An 18124-nucleotide genomic window follows, 5' to 3' on the forward strand; every position below is an offset into this window, starting at 1 on the left:
TAATACCTTTAGAAAATAGTTATTGTGTCTCATTTCTCCCCAAATAGTATTTTCTTTCTGACGGTTCTCTGCTAGCCTCTTCTGTATTCCCTTCTTCCTTTCCCTGCTCTATTATTAAATCTCTACAATGGCCGTGGCTACTTCTATTTATGCTATTCAGGTCTATTTACTGCATAATTTGCATCATTTTCTCATCCACGATATTTAATATCCGCAGACTCTTTCAAAGTAGGTTCATCTACATTTCAGTGCTTTTGCAATAAAGGATGCTTTCTGCTGATATAATAGAGAAAAAGGGAATGTAAACCTAAGTCCCAAGATGTTAATAATTATTTAAATGAGTCTTTGAACTTCCCACAGTAATAATAAATAGGCTTATAAAATCTATTTACAGCCAAACATATTTAAGTCAAATTTCCTAACCAGGTTGTTGGTATTCTGGGAAAATTAAGTGTTGCGGGAATAGATATTACAGAAAGAAAAAGGGAAAAGGTTCTGAGACGTTTAGTAGTCATCTTGGCATAATGAATGACCAAAAATACATTGAAATCACTGCTAAATCTTTTCCAGTCATTGAGGATAACCTAAAGGTTTTCTAGTTTATGCTATGAACTACAAACACCATGAGACACAAACATGCTGAATTTAACAAATGATGTTTGGAAGCAAGTAGACAAGTCTGTTTGATTTTACAACTTTCTTGTTATGCAAGTAAATGGAACAGAATAAAAAGACCAGCTTTTGCTTCCACAACAAAGTCCACAGTAGGTCCTTGATCTCAGAAAACCCTCTATGATGTCATATGCCATAGAATCATGTTGAAAAGAAAAGCAAGGAATTTAAAATCAAAGGCTAGGTGCCGTGTAAATGCATACTGGGCTAGAAAGTGTATTTGTTGGGGACTTCTCATACAATTTGATGTAGGAGTCAGTGATACCCTTGCCTTAAAGACTAACTCCAGTTCCATATTTAAAATAAAGATTTATTTTAAAGCTATTTATTCACCTAAATAAATCATTACATTTATTTTCAAACAAAGCCAGAGAAAGTGCCTGAATTTGACTCTTGGGTCTCTTTGAACCCCCTGTACATAAGAATGCAGGCCAAAAGAGAAAGATTCAGTATTAAAAGCAATTGTTTAAAAAAAATAAAAAAGTTGTCTGTATTGATACGCTTCAGATTTTTATAGCTTTTTTTATAGTTATACATTAAAAAAAAACATTTTTTTTTCTGTTGGCTGGTAACATAAATGGAGGGTAAAATCAGTTCCTAGTATGGCACAGGTAATAAAGGAGACATTTTTACTGAAAATAGGTATTTTTGATAGTATATGGACTGTAAAGACAGTTGGAAAGACATTTGGAAAAGTTTTGTTTAGTGATTAGTTTGTGTCATTTGAGATTTTTAGATTTGTGTCTTATCCCAAATTTTTTTTGAGGTTTTAAGTACGTCCTCTGAGTTATTAGGTTTAGTTTACTTTTCTGCATAAATGACATGAAACCCATATCCCCAAGTCTATAAAAGCAGACTGCCAATGTCTTTAAAAGCAGGCTTTACCAGTGCTATTTTATTGCTATAGCAATGCAAAGAAGTCTTATTATTTAGAACTGGATTCACACCTTAACACTCAATAAACTGAGAATTGCATACCAGGTATGAGATGCCTTAAAAAACCCACTTGTGGGTTTGGAAATTACATACACATTCCATTTCCTCTGATGGAGTCATACCTAATTATTTTATTGCAGACATCTTCTGCAGCACTTTAGTCCTTAGTCATGTTTTGAAATGGGGATCTGATCTTAACTGGGTTTACCAAGAAAAATAACAAGACAAAAGTGATTTAGGTGTGGTATGACAGCTGTCCTATGACCCTATAGTAACCTATTTTGTTCTTTGTTTTTATTGCCTCATATCCATTGGAATCCCTGATAAAAGATCAACCACAATAGAATGGAATAGGTCATTTTTTAAATCCAATGAAGAATCTGGCATGTTTCTTGCTACAGTCAAAAAGGCCATGAATTAAACCCTGACTCCAATTATCTCTTTACTGTTTTGCTTATCAGCTTTTATAGAGATCTTCACTTATGGTTGGCCCACCTACCCAGCAGCAAATGCATTTCATACTGTTACCCATTTCTTCATTCAGGTGCCAGTACCAAGGAAAGGAAACCATTGTAAGTTTAATGTCTCTGATACAGTCTGATACATCATAGGGCTGCTGGTTAATCTCTGCTGTTCATGACAACTCTAGGATATTTAGCACCATTGTTGTTGCAAGGGAAATAGGTCACAACTCTTACTTTGTCCAAAATAACTGCTATTTTATTCAAGAGGTTCAGAAAGTACTTAAGCCAGAAGGGTCAGCTTAATAACTTGGCAATAGACATTTTCAAATCAGTAATGGAATCCTCCTAAATTTCTGTTAGACAATAGACTATATTTATAGGTCCAAATAATTCCCATTGGAACCTACAAATTTTTGTTAGGCTGTAGTCATTCTTTATTCATTTCCCAGTGCCTTCAAGCCACAAATGACATGCAGTTGTTGCGTTGTATAGTGATACATGTCATGGCTTTTTTGAGATTATGTTTTTTAGTTGTGCTGAATCTGTATGTTTTATGTGATTTACACATTCTTGCATTAAAGGATTTCATAGAAAGACATCCATACTGAACAATGCTCGAAGAACGCTATTACTGTGGCTTCACTTGTAGGAATAAAATATCTTGAGAATAATGTCAGCTGTTTAAAATTGTCATACATTTTATTGTTACCAAATATAAATTTCCTATTTCACCTTTTGCTGTGGTTAGTGTAGATTTGAAGAGTTTAGGTTTGGTTTGAATAATACTGACACGTGTTTTAGTTGTACAGAACTTTCAAAAGAAAGAATATACTGATTAAAATTCAGATTGATGGCTCATACCCCCAATCTTAATAGCAGAATAATAATATAGAATTTGATGTGGTGAACTTTACATTGAAAACAAAAAAGCATCCGCACACATGCATTAGACAGCCTTCAATAACAGTGTTCTATTCGGTATCTACACACCTTCCCTGTACTGCTCAAGTCTTTAGCCCACAGTAACAGCTGCTCATTACAGGTTTCAGTATTGACAAGTGTTTTTACCTTTCCTTTCAAAAGGTCAAATTGTAAATTCACAAAACAGAAAAAAATGTGCATAGCCTTCTAAAGTGTTTTAATTCGATAGAAGCAAGCATGCACCTTGCAGCATCATACACCTCCACATTTATTTTCACTTATGTGGTATTCTACTCCAGCGCCAGTAAATATGATAAAAATGCACTTATGGCCAGGGGACTTTAGCCTCAGTAAGACATTAAAGTGGAAACTGAGGCTATAATTTTATCTGAATCAGGATGTTGTGGTAAATTAGGATGTATTGGTAACAACACAATAACATAAGCTGCAACTCTATCACTTCCTTTGAAACCATGGATCAGAGAATGCATTGAAGACAGAATCCTATAAAATCAACACCTTCATATCCACCCATCCAAGCTGGTTGACACTCTAGTATCTTTATGTACAGTGGCAGATACACCTGGAAATAAAGCTGCCTTGAAAACACATCTAATGTGAAAAATGTGCTGTCCCAAAATCTAAAGTGCAAAGATGCTGACATATTTGTCACCTGGGATCTCAGTTCACTGCGGGTCTGAAATGGCCCTAACCTACACCGCAGGTATGAAAGGTGGCCCTAAATGTAATATTTATCTTCTACCCTGTAAAAGTGTAAAACCAGTCAATCAACAGCTGTGTCTGCATTATGCCTTACACATTTGTGCATTAGAGCACAGGACTATACTAAAAACCTTCAGCAAATTAGGGAAATCTGTATTTTTTTATTTATTATTACCTTGAGGGTGTTCACAACTATACAATATTGGGCCACAATCATGTACAGTCTAGTTTTTCAGAAAACTGTTTAGGCCTTTAATCTGCAACCTTTGGAGTTCATTAAATAATTACAGTCTTGCATAAAAAGTGCAAACAGAAATCTGTCTCTTAAGTTCCTATTGTCCATATAGTAGATCTTGCTTGCCTTTATGCCAGAGTAATGTCATCTGGGTAAAACACTTTTTTCCCCCTATTAAGGTAAAGTGATTTCATCACTGAAGTTCTTGATGGATAAATGTGATGTTTAACATGCTAACATTTACCAAAATCTGAAATGTAAGTTTTTGCATGGCCTCTAACGTATTAAAGCTAAGCTCCAGACAAACAGCTGAATACACAATAAAATAGATATGAGAGCTGTGTTACCTGGCACCTTATGGTACTTTCCTCTCCTCCAGTTTACATAGGAAATTACAAGGGGACAATTCCAACTCAAAGTCTGGTACTTACACTATTTGCTTTAAAAAATGCAATCTTAGATTTTTTTTAATGTACATATACTGATACAAATTAGTAGTTAAATCTTAGATCTTTTTAGCTAACAAATGACATTACTCGTTTACTACTTGTTATTTTCTTTAATCATTGGCAAGATAATACAACACTTTGCTGGTAAAATCTGAACTTCTGCAAGCTTTTTCCATTGCGTTTTAATGATAGATTTTACACTTATCCTTATGCATAATGATATTTGCTTGTTTTACTTTTAATCCTCTTACTGCATGAAAAAATCTGCTGATAAGAGGGAAATTGTGAGACCATTATGAAATATAGAAGGACTTTGTGAGGCATTAAATTAAATTACTTGTTAAGTATCCTATTTTTTTTTTTTGCTGTGTGGTTTGCTTCAACATTTATAGATAGCATCAACTTCTCCAGAGTATATTGATACACCAAGCAGCAAATCTGAATAGGAATCAGGTAATGTTTGGGGTAAAATGTTCCAAGAACTTAGGCGTAGAAACAAATATCCACTGCTCCAGTTATTTTGATTTTTTAGCATGCTGAAAAGATTGCACTAATGATCATTTTTTTGACCATCTTCTAAAGTACCCTGTGTTACTCCCGTAAAGGCACTTTTAATCCAGCCATTCTCAACCTTTTAACATGGGGGAACCCTTTACATGGATGCTTCTGAATATTATGCTAAATTACTAAGTACGTAATTGGTGGAGAGGTCAGCAATATGACTTTGGTGGATCATGTAACTGGGTTCACTCATTTTTTTATTTCATTTAAATAAATAAAGAATTATTTTTAGTTTCTGTAGCAAGCACTGTGTAATGCACATTTGTAAAACTCATCACTGTATTGATGAGGTCATACTCCTGCTTTATAGATGGGGCCCTTTATGATTGAATGATGAAAGTTTGTTCTGGTAGATTCAATTTCTTCAATCCCAATGTGGAGTTTACAAATATCGAACAGGTGAAGAACCTTTTTAGTGTATAAAATAAAAAGACCTGTTTTAAAAAGAAGTGCAGCTACTAAAAATATTTGGGCAAATTGCAGATCTAATACAGTAATACCCCAACAAATTACGCTTCTTAATCTGCAGCTTCATGAATTTGCGTATTTTTTTTCTTGAATATGATACTGTAAATTACTATATTTTAGTCCTATCATAGAGGAAACACTAAGACCCCTCAAAAAATTAAGAACAGACTGCTCATACGCTATGAGAATGCTCGCAAAGAAAATGAAATGTGTTTGCGTGGATGTAGCCAATCAGAATGCATCTTCAATCTTTCCTACTTATTGGCCACTTTCCTGTGATGCCTTTTTTCAACGCTTGAATCTGGGTCCTGGCGAAGTCAGTTTATCAGAAGAGAGATTGTACTGAAATGTTATCGTACAATATCCTATTGACACAGGCAGGCACATGGTGGCGTCCAAAATTTGCACATTTTCCAAATTCGGGCGGGGGGGGAGTGTCTAGGAACTTAACCCACGCAACTTTTGGGGTATTACTGTAATAAAAATCTCTACATTATTATTGTATACAGTTGTAGCTGCGTGCTTAACAAAAAGCTTATGAAAAACAAACATTTTGTCTATAGCTACCTATTTAGTTTGTTCTTTCATTCTGAGACTTGTTGTAGGGCCAGCAAAATATGCAATCTAATTACTATGGACAAATAAAAAGGTTTAATAGTGAGCCTCACTGAGACTGTGCTGTATGACAAAAGCATAAAATGAGTGGCATTAATTCTTCTTTTTAAACAAGTATTTGAGTATTTAGTTTTAGTGCCTATATTTCATAATACATTATTGAAAATTGTAAAAACCTTTGCTGTGTACTATACTGCAAAAGCATGATATAAAATCAAGTCAGAAAGTCACCACTGTGGTCTGAAGTTGAGTTAATTGGAGCCATAGTGCTTGGCAGCTTTCAGGGTTTACTTAGATATGAATACTCTTTTAAATGTAAACCTTATAAACAGTACAAATTCTGTAAGCTATTTCTGACTTTATATTGAAGTTCAGAAGAAAAATAAAAAAAGCAGCAATGCTTTAGTTGAAAGTCTCCAATTTCTTCAAGATATCAGTAAACTCAAGGATAGTCAATAGGAGCTGGAAATGATACAAAATACGCTCACGTGCAGGGGTTAGTTATCTTAAGACTGCATTGTATTTTTTTTTTATTCTTCATTTAAAGCAGAGTTTTCATGGTAAACAGAAGGCCTCTCTTTTAGCTAGCTCGTTTTCCTCAACACAAATGGCTTATTTGAAAAAAATTTGCCCCAAAACGGCATTGGGTTGATCAAGAAGCCTGCGGTGGGTGTGTTTCAGAATGTCTCTACTTCTCCAATACCAAAAAGTTAATAGGTCACCGGAATATCAGCAAAAAGTCAGGGTAGTGACCCTGAATTTCCCTCGAAACCAAGCAAGCAAATTTCCAAAAACCAAACTGTGCTTTACATTTCCCCCCTAACGTCAGTCATAAGTAAGGGTGCCCTTGAGTGTGGTCATGTATCCAGTGTGCAAGAACAGTTAGGTATTACTATAAAAAGGTAGCAACAGTGGGTCTGATTTTTAAAATGCTTTCCAAGACTCAAGACAATCATAGGCTAACCTGGGTGATCAGGCAAACCTGCAGTAGAGTTCTTAAAAATCATTTGCTACTAGTTGGTAAATGTTTTCAATCCTGGGACCAGGTCAAAACAGATAGTGAGAATTACTAAAAATGTCATAAAAAGCACATTTTCACTTTCAGTGACCTTCTGACAATGGTTTAGTATGACACAGGTGAGGGTTGCAAAGCTTTGGCACATAATAGCATACAATTTTTAGAAACATCTAGCAAAACTCTGCAACCTTCACAGACACAGCTGCAATTTCACTAAACGTTCAGCAGTTTTCATTGTTACCTGCTTTCATCTGGTTCCAGATTGAAGACATTAACCACCTATTAGCCCTTTTTTTTTAAAACTCAATTTCAGTTTTAGGATTTTTGGGTACATATGAAGTAAGACATCTTATAAATTCTTTAAAAAGTATATTGTGTGCTATAAATCCTTTGTCGTTTAGGCATTTCACCAATAGGCTTTTTCAGAAGGACATTTTCATATGGATCAAATTCTCATCTTCAGTGTCCAAACATAATTTGATTCCCCTTTGAACCACCTGTGTTGAAGTTCAAAAATTGTGCCATTAAGATAATTAACCACCAGACCTTGGTTCGGGTCTATCGATTTTGCAAAAATCGATAGACCCGAACTTTCCTCACTACCTAATTTCCCTTACATACCTGTTCCCCGCTGCGATGATTCAGTGTCGATCAAAAAAAAAAATACTCACCTTCTCCCCGCAGCTCCTCCGGACACGTCTTGTATCTTCTTGCTTCATCCAGCGAGTGCAGTGACGATCACCGGGGTTTCCTGGTGACGTCGCTGCATGCTTCGGTGCGGGCGGGAGGCGGGCCGGGAAATTCAAAATTTTGTATTGAGTTCCTTTGCATTGAACTCAATACAAAAAAGCTGTATTGAGTCCAATACAAAGAAATTGCATTGCATATGTCACATCATATCAAATACAAGAAGTTACTTGTGGTACAGTTACAGACATATCATCATCATTGGACAATCGGGGTGCAAAGGGGAGAGAGAAAAAAAAAAAAATAATAAGGTGCTAGAAAAAAAACAAGTATGTAAATAAATACGACCCAAGATACTCCAACCCCCCCTCCCTCAACCTGAGAGGCTCGGATCCAGGTGGCGCCTGAACGCCAGGGTATCACGATAGTAAATCCAGCTACCCCATAACATATTAAATTTCTCTTGCGTACCTCTCAGGCTTGCAGTCATATCTTCCATGAGCATTATATGATTAACCCTGTGGAGCCACATGCCCACTGTAGGGACTGACACTGTCTTCCATAACATAGGAATACAGGCAATCGCTGCCACTATAAGATGTCTGAGAATAGATTTCCTGTAGCTCTTGTCTGGAATAGTGTTATGGTGCAGAAGGAAAAACCCGGGATCCCCAGGCACATTGTGAGTTGTGACCTTCTGCATGAGTGCTCTCACCTGATCCCAGTAGGGGCCCAATAATGGGCACGACCAAAAAATGTGCAACATGGTGCCCTTTCCTTGATTACATCGCCAACATCTGTCTGAGACTTCAGGGAACAAACTATGTAGCCGCTCCGGGGTCCTATACCACCGAGAGAGGACCTTAAAACTCAGCTCCCGATATTTGCTGCTCGTAGAGGACCGTTGAACTGAAGAGAAAATCTTACATTGTTGCTCTGGTCCCAAAGTAAGCCCCAGTTCAGCCTCCCATGCACGCAAATATGAGGGGGAAAAATTCTCTGGGGTCTGGTTGAGCACAGCATACAGGTAAGACAAAGAATGTCTAAGCGGTCCACTTCCCACACAGGTCATCTCAAAACTCGTTTTCACGCGGTTATTGCAATATTCTGGGGGAAGAGACCGTAAATAGTGGTGTAATTGCAGTGACCTCCAAAAATCAAGATTAAAGTCACCCATCCCATCCATCAATGTCTCCAACGGAACCCAACGTCCTTGGTGGACATAGTGTTCCGCCGTTAACACCCCGAATTTCCCATCTTTCAACCAAGGGGGAAAGGCAGGGTTTCCAATGATCGGATACAAGGGAGAAGGTCCAGGTGACAGGTTGAGTCTAAACAAGGGTCTCTGACAAGCTTTCCAAGTAGCAAAGATCACAGGGTGAGCTCTCAGATTCGGGTGAGGGAGCTTCTGTAACCAGGGGAGTGCTGTCAGAGGTACAGGCGTGAAGGATTGTTCCACACCTATCCATTGCTTAAACTCCCGATGTCGGAACCAGTCTAAAATTCGGACCATATGGGTCGCGATGTAGTATAGAGAGAAATTAGGGACGCCCAGCCCTCCTCCCTTCTTGCTTCTGAATAATAGACGCCTGCTAAGTCTATGGCCCTTTTTACCCCAAATAAAGCCGAATACCTTAGAATGTAATGATTTGAAAAATGAGGCCGGCAAAAAGATTGGCAAAGCCTGGAAAAGGTACAGGATCCGTGGCAGGACGTTCATTTTCACTGCCTGTATGCGGCCTAGCCAAGATAGAGTCAGGGAAGACCTCTGCTCTAAATCTTTATTAATAGTAGTGAGAATGGGAGCGAAGATTAGAGCATAGAGCTCAGACAGATCAGCTGGAATCAGAGTCCCCAGGTACTGAAGGGCCTTATGTTGCCATTTAAAAGAGAAAGATGGAATGAGACGAGATCGAAGGGTCTGAGGCATCGAAATACTCAAAGCTGCAGATTTAGAGTAATTGATTTTAAAGTTTGACACCGACCCATATTCCTGTATAGTGTGAATAAGGTTCGGTAGGGACGTAAGAGGGTTAGTGCTGATGAAAAGAAGGTCATCTGCATAAGCCGCCACCTTATGCTCACAACCATTTAGCATAAGGCCTTGAATATTGGGGTTGGAACGTATTGCTGATAATAAAGGTTCCAGGGACAGAATAAAAATAAGGGGGGATAGGGGACAGCCCTGTCTAGTGCCATTAGAGATACTGAAAGGCGAGGACACTTCTCTGTTTACCCTGACTGATGCAGAAGGGGACGAGTACAAAGCCTGGATCCAGGTCAACATCTTGTTCCCCATGCCCATGGTACGGAGCGTAGCCAGCTTAAGGTCCCAATCCACTCTATCGAAGGCTTTTTCTGCATCGGTTGAGAGCAGAAACGAAGATCTGTCAGAAGAGGTCGCTGCATGAATCCATGAAATGGCTCTCAGAGTATTATCCTGGGCTTCCCTGGAAGGCATAAACCCTACTTGATCTACGTGGATAAGGGCATGAATGTGTCTTTGCAATCGGTTAGCTAGAATTTTAGTAAAAAGTTTTAGATCTTGGTTCAGAAGCGAAATAGGCCTGTAGCTACTACAAGCCGAAGGGTCCTTATCTGCCTTAGGGATTACAGTGATTATCGCTCTTAAGGAATCCAGAGGTAGAGAGCTCCCATCTGTCAGGGAATTAAAAGCAGCCACAAAGTGAGGAGCCAGGTCCTCAGCGAACTTCCTGTAGTAAGGGAGTGAAAAGCCATCCGGGCCTGGTGCCTTCCCTGACTTGGTTTGCTTTATAGCTGCCTGAAACTCCGCAACAGTTATTGGGGCTTCCATATCCTTACATGCCAAATCAGATAGGCATGGTAAACCAACCCCCTCTAAATAATGCTGTATTTTCTCCAGATGGGAGTTGCGTGCTGTACTCGACTGATCAGATGGTTTTAAATTGTATAGGGAAGCGTAATAATCCCTAAATTTTTCAGCTATCTCTTTCACACGGTACACCTTTCCCCCAGAGTCAGCAGTCAGAAAAGATACATGCGTGCGAGCCCTTAGGCCTCTTAGGGCTCTTGCCAGCAGCTGTCCACATTTATCCCCATATTCATAATAAGTTCTCCGGCATTTAACCAGTGCTGCCCGCGCTTTGCCAAGACAGAGCGAGGCCAATTTCTGGCGTAAAAGAGCCAACTCTGAACCCACCCGTTTGTCTAAGGAGCGTTTATGGAGGAGCTCCAATTCCTGCAAGCTTTTTTTAGTGGAGGTAATCTCCGCCTGTCTTTCCTTTTTCAATCTAGCCCCGTGTTTTATAAGAATTCCCCTAATCACAGCCTTATGCGCTTCCCAGATCACAGTGGGGGAGCACTCAGGAGCAACATTCAAGGCAAAATAGCTTCTCATTTCTGAGGTCAGCTCTGCAACAGCCACTGGGTCAGCCAATAACGATTCATTTAGTTTCCAGCACCATGCCCTGGGGGAGCGACCGACCCTGAGATCAAGAGGGAAGTACTCCCAGATCTGGAGTCCACCGAGCCACAATGGTAACTGATTGGAAATTTCCTATTGAATAATTTGGGAATCTTGTCATGTTTAAAATGAGTTTTCTGGAGTAGCGCCACCTGGACCCGCAACCTCGCCAATTCAGTCAGCAGTGCTGAACGTTTCTCTGGGACATTCAGGCCCTTGACATTAAATGTCGCTAACTTAATACGCTCCATGTCAGCAACAGTAAATCACCACAATATAAAACACCTATCAGATCAAGCGCAAAGGTCAAAGAATGTGCCATCCGGTCTTGGGGAATGGGGGCGGATAGGAGAAACTTAAGGGAGTGATAGGGTTAGGACACAAGGAAGGGCTGGGAGGGGGGAGGACTAGGAAAGGTGGGGATAAGGGGGGACGGAGGACAACTGAGTAACTAAGTACCAAAGGTACGTAAGGCACCAAAAGGTGTTAAGTCTCAGAAAACCTGAGCGGCCTAAGTGGGGGAGTTATACAAACTCTACGACGGCATGGGTGGGGGCCCCCAGCCCACCCCCCACACACGGCCCAATAAATACCGGGTAAATTGTAAGCTGGTGGTAATAACACCGCATAAGCCATGGCGTCAACATCATCAATACAGGACACATAGGAAAAGTGGCAATGTGCATACAATGAAATAACAAGAACTGGGAGTCTACTCAACAATGAGGTATATAGTAACCTAACTTTAGGCATAACCTGAAGCTTGAAAGTGGCAGCGAGCTGCACAACTCGCCTGAGAGTAGCTCAGTAAATAATCTGTAGGACAGAATTATATGATATATAATTACCCAGACCCATCTCCTGACGGGGTGGGTCAAATGTCCCGTGGAGGTCACAGATAGACAGGAGTGCAAGGTTCAAAGAAGGCGCTCTGAAGGTGAGGACTCTAGATGGAGTAGGACCAGTCCTTCTGAAAACCCAGATCAGGTAAGTCCATCTTGAGGAGGTGGAGCACGGCGACGTCGATTTTTGCCAATCTGCGTATGCCACTGGACAGCTGGAGTTGGTGGTAGAGGTCTCAGCATCGTTGGCCAATCAGGAATTGAAGTGGAGGGCAGATCAAATGTTGCCAAGAAGGACGGGAGATCCGATTCTGATCGAAAAATCGCTGTCTTCCCCTCTTTGTGTGCGGTTAGTTGAAAAGGAAAGCCCCATCTGTATGGAATTTCCCGTTGCCTTAACGCCAACAAAACTGGCCGCAGGGCCTTACGTAGCAGAAGGGTATGGCGGGAAAGATCTTGTAGCTGTTGTATCTCACATCCTTGGAAATGAAGGGGTTCCTGTTGCCTCGCCGCCTTCATTATGGCTTCTTTAATTGCAAAAGAATGGACCCTGCAGATAACATCACGTGGCCTGGAGGGGTCAGGGTTCTTAGGGCCTAGAGCTCGGTGGATGCGGTCTATTTCAATCACCGAATCAGGGGCAGCATGCAGAAGAGAATTAAAGATCGCTGTGGCTGCATCATGTAGAGCAAGAGGCGTAATATCTTCCGGGAGGCCCGGTAGGCGAATGTTACGTCTATTTCTGTTTTCTAGGTCATCTTGTTGCATTAACAACTGTTTTAACAGTATGGAGTGAGAGGGTAAGGTCTCAGCGTGCTGGTTCACCTGTACTTGTATATCAGCCGCCGTTTTTTCAAAGTCATCCATCCTAATGGACACATCCTTCCTAAAGGTAGCCATTTCCTCTTTAATAGTATGTTCAAATTTGCCAAAGCATGCCAGCAGATCTCGTCTGGTGAAGGGAGCATCCTCCTCTCCCTCACTGTCACTGCTAGAAGCAGCCCCCCTCCTGGGGGGAGATGCTACTGTGCTCCTGTGTCCCTGGTTAGCCTGCACAGCCAGGCTGGCAAACGTGTTTACCCCTGATTCATGCCTCAGTAGTTCTGCCCTAGACTCTCCACTGATCTGAGGTGACTCACGGCTGGAAGAGGAGCCGGTATGTAAGTCCCGTGGCGAGCCGAGAGGACCGCGTGGTGATTAAGGCGCCATCTTGGGGGGAGGGGAGTCCTCTGATGTTTCCTCCAAAGAGCCCGTTTTATGAAAAAAGGAGCCGATTTCACGTGGCCGTGGTGTGTCTCCCTGCTGCCTGATACTGCGCTGTGATCTGCGTCCCATCTTGATACCGGTAAGCGGTGTTATGCCAGCCGTATGCAGGGCGCAGGAAAGGGAGCCTGAAGGAGAGCGTCCTACCCGTCCACGCGCATGCGCAGTCCCCCCATCCTCCATTCTTTAAACAAATCTGGAAGTCCTGTAAAACTAAATACACACTCACCTCTCCGGCTTCTGTAATTACATCAATTATATTAAACCTACAGATCCCAGATAGTCTCCATTTGGCAATGTCGAAACCCTGGATAGAAAGAGCACTAATTCACTTCTGGCACATCCTACACCCAGTGAACCGTAGTCTACTATCTCTGAATTTAATATATGGTTTACCTAAGAATTCCTTTTTTTTGCATATTTCCAGATTAGACATTATGTCATTAATCCCTCCTCCAGGTTTTCTGATCATACTCTATTTTAAAACCTATTTGGTGAGGGCCCCCACTCTATTTGCACATTATATATGGAGAATCTTTACAAAATTATCTTTCATTGGTACCACACCCCAGAGATTATGAACCGCTTATTTCCTAGCTCTAACCCCACATGTTGGCATTGTGATACACACAGGCTTCCTTGAACAATTTTTCTGGTATTGTGTTCTAATCGAGGGATGTTGGCATCGGGTTAATCAATTAATTAAAGATGTTACCCACCACCGGATAACCTTGGACCCACTTACCCATCTCCTAGGACTCCCGCTCTCTAGTCTACCTAAATACACCCACAAGTTGATCTCTCATATTCTAGTTGCAGCAAGTACACTTATTTTCCAAATGGAAGTCCACCCCCCTCCTTCCAAGGAAAACCTATATGAATGCATCCAAGATATCCGTTTCATGAAATACCTCACTGCATTATTAAATGCTAAGTTGGAAATTGGAGAGAACATGGGATGACTGGGACACATATTTCTCACAGATGCTGATTTAATGTTTATAGCCTAGAGGATTTTTTATCTACATTCACTCCACCACCTTTCCCATCCCTCCTATACTTTCCCCTTCCTCACTGGTTTTGGTCCTGGGTAGTAGTTTTACAAGTATTTCATCACTACATTGAATATCTATTTTATCTTTTTGCTTACCACTACATCAGTTTCCTACAACTGCTATGTGAGATCTTCCTTCATGTTTCACTTTGTTACCCTGTTACCTTCTGTCCATTGTTGTACCAATTTGTTTTATTCATTTAAAAATTTATTAAAAATTACAATTAAAAAAAAAGAAAATTGAATTGGTTTGATCTATCAATAATATCAAATAGAGTATGGCTAGCTTTACTGGCATATCTAAAAAAAAGTGCTGGATGAGTTACTGAAATTGTTCATTAGATTAAAGGCAGAACCTCCTAACCTATACAATTTCTTTCTATCAATAAAGAAAGAAGGTTTGCTGCTGTTTTTGTCCTAAGAGATTAGTCCTCACTTCCTGTCTCAAATACACAAGGATCCATGAGTGTCACTGGAACGTCTGTTCAGTAAAATGTTACATATTCTGTCCTGATTAGAAGAGCCAAAGTAAAAAAGCTACCGTATTTTTCGGACTATAAGACGCTCCGGCCTATAAGACGCACCCAATTTTAAAGGAGAAAAACCTAGAAAAAAAAGATTCTGAACAAAATACTAAAAAATCACTCTGTGTCAATGTATCACCTTCTAATCACTCTGTGTCAATGTATCCCCTTCTCAGGTCTACAATTTAAAAAAAAAAAATTCATGAAAAACAGTGTACCGCTTTTGGTACAGAAATCTAGACATCAGTGTAACGCCTAGGTGGTTAATACATTAATATTTACTAATAAACTAGAGTTTAGTTTCAGTTCCCCAATATTCATAAATTATCATCACGGTGTCCAAGAAAAGAATAATCAATATCTATTTAATACTTTGCCTAGTGGTTAAGGTGCCACTATTAACAACCTTACTCACACTGGCATCCTTCTCCAGGGTATATAGATATGCTGAAATGTAGGCAAGTAAAAACACTAATAACTGATGTGTGGTATTTTACAGAAGTTATATATTTTGAAATTAAAATGTATTTACACTTACAATTGCAATGAGTAGCTGAATTTTCCAACAACTTGCACACAGGCACTAAGTCTTATGCTTGAATATTTGTTAATTTTCTCACTAATTTATTACTGATTTGCCTTGTGACAAACAACAAGTTTCTCACAAGATTTCTTTTTAAGCCTGGCAAGGTAATTTTGTACATCAGAATTGGCATAGGCTACTATGCAAAAATGTGTTTTGAGTAATTAATAAATTTGAGCTGATAGAAGTGGAAGTGTTACCATGCATCAGGAGGAAAACAAAAGTTTTGAAAAATGGCGTTGATCTTTTTTACTGTAGCTCGTAGAGTGTCCAGAGGTTATAAGCTGGGTCTGACTATAGTAGCACCGATATTTATGAGCAAACCATGTTAAACCATTCTGAATCACTTTAGCAGGAACTGCATTCATACCTGATCCTTATGACAAAGAGACATGCAGTTTATTGTGTGATCAAATAATAGTTTGCTTGCAGTTTCTCGGCAGCCAGTCATTTCAGTGTTTGTGAGCTTCAGCGTGTGAACTTTTACAGCCAACTATGTCACAGCAGCCATATTTCTGGAGGCAGTAAGACGTGCCAGCCAAAGGTACATAAAGTGTCCTGCAACTGATCAGGACAGACGCTAAAGTTAATATTTCTGGAATAACCTAAATACCAAATGTTGTGTGCAAGTATACACTTCTCTCAATTGTCATTTTTTCTGCTTTATCATAAAGATCATTACTTTGGTTAATTTCATCTATTGCAAGTTTTTGTTTTTTTGTCATTCACCATGCAAAATATTCCCTTTTTTTTGTCTTCAAGCCCATTGTGAGATAAAGCTCAAATTACAACTAATCAGGTGCACTAAAACAGAGAGGGGACATATGTGCTCCTAAATTGTCACAAAGAAAGTATTTGTTTTGTGCTGCATCGATAACAGTGGCTAGGCAGAATTGTAAATCTAAATAAAACCTTGCCCAGGATTCATCTTTTGGGGTTTATACAAATTATTAGGCCTATATTGTCCATGTTTCTAACAGTACAGTGCATTGCAGGAACAAAGAAAATGCATGTTTACATTGAGTAACAGCACCAACAGTTTCTCTTGTTCTTTATATATCTGTTAAATTTATCATTGAAAGTGTATATAAGTTCCATAAGTGTACAAAAAAAACTATTGATCTTGTCAGCAGTCCCATGCTATTAAATGCACCCGGTAGTCTTAAACATTATTAGCCCTGTGGACTATAGAACTTTAATTTAATCTATACCTTATTTTTGTTTTTGGGTTTTGGAACCCTTTAATAGAGCTGAGTCTTGTTCCTTTGTCCAGAATACTTTAGCATTGACATTACAAACAGAAGTGTCCATACACAAAATTTGGACAGAGCTGTCTACCTTCTAGTTAGATGAAGACACCATAAACAAGATTGTGATATTTGGCCATATTAGCTACAAATAATGCCTAACATATTTGAAGATTTAACAACCTCACATTTGTCTACATGTTTTGAATTCTCTACACGGACTGTTTCTATGTGTGTATAAGTGTCATTACAAGGCAGCAAAGTTCTCGGCTATGAGCGGTGTCTCTCTATAAATAAGTCTGCACAATAACAGGAGCCAGGGGATCATTTACACTTGGTCACATCAAGGTGCTCCCCATTGTTATGTCATGTTGTGAGGGAAGGCAAAGGACAATTTTAATCAGTGCTTTAGACCTATATGGCACTGTATCACATCCCAGAAGGCAATAAAGGAAATGAAGTCCCAAAATGCATGCATTCTGAAGCCTGCATAGCTTTTTACAAGGTGCAAAATAGAAAGTAATAGATCAGTATGTGCTGGGGAAGCACAAATACAGCAGTAGAGATGATCCCATAAACTCCCCACTCTAATGTGACAGGAGCTCATTGAAGAGATGGAAGCTGGCCTAGCTATTGATTTTTACCAAAAAAAAGAGAGAGAGATTTCACCTTTTCCTTGAAATGACGATTTATAAAAAAATTACACTGGTGAACACATTTTTTGTTGAATTAGATCTTGCACTTGTTTTTTTACTAATTTTTGAATTTTACTTTTTTTGAATCCAGAAATTACCCCAGTTTTTGCTATCACATCCAGTTTTCACGATACAAGGTACCCTCAATTTTTGTTACTCTATGCCATTTTTTTTTTACAGTAAAACATTTGAAAATTAATCTGGTAAGTGGTCAAGGTAAAAATTTACGCTTATAGCTTTTCCTGGAGTGTTTAGTGTTAGGACTATCCCGCCGGATGCTCCAACAATAGTCAGTCATCATATGTACATCCCATCTACCCTGATACCGTCCTTCCATGACCTTGGTGGAATCGTTCACCTTGCTCATCACTGACTGCACCAAGGTTTTCCAGGAAGTTAGAAAGATGGCTATGCAGAAAATGCACCTTGATGCTCGTATTGCAACCAAGCATTTTGTAGCTCACCAAGAGTTTCTGGACAGTTTCTGTGTAATTATTTGCTCATGTGTTTCCAAGAACGTCCTTGACAATAGCTTTGAATGATAACCAAGCATTCTTTTAGACTTCTTACATTGTCTTGATGAAACGTTCATCTTTCATGAGTTGCTAAATCTGTGGACCATCAAACACAAAGCCCTTTATTTTTTCAAATGACAGGTTAGGAAATGCCAAAATGAGGTACTTGAAACAGTTTCTTTTAGCTGCCAAAGCTTTAGCAAACTG

At 39.4% G+C, this 18124-nt stretch overlaps 1 protein-coding gene across 2 annotated transcripts in view; it reads left to right on the forward strand.

The window, feature by feature from the left end:
- Positions 1 to 18124, forward strand: part of DROSHA (drosha ribonuclease III) — a 157494-nt gene that overhangs the window by 95908 nt on the left and 43462 nt on the right. The gene's annotated exons all lie outside the window — the stretch shown is intronic.

The sequence above is a fragment of the Pyxicephalus adspersus genome, chromosome 5, assembly GCF_032062135.1.
Source record: "Pyxicephalus adspersus chromosome 5, UCB_Pads_2.0, whole genome shotgun sequence".
Classification (NCBI taxonomy): Eukaryota; Metazoa; Chordata; class Amphibia; order Anura; family Pyxicephalidae; genus Pyxicephalus; species Pyxicephalus adspersus.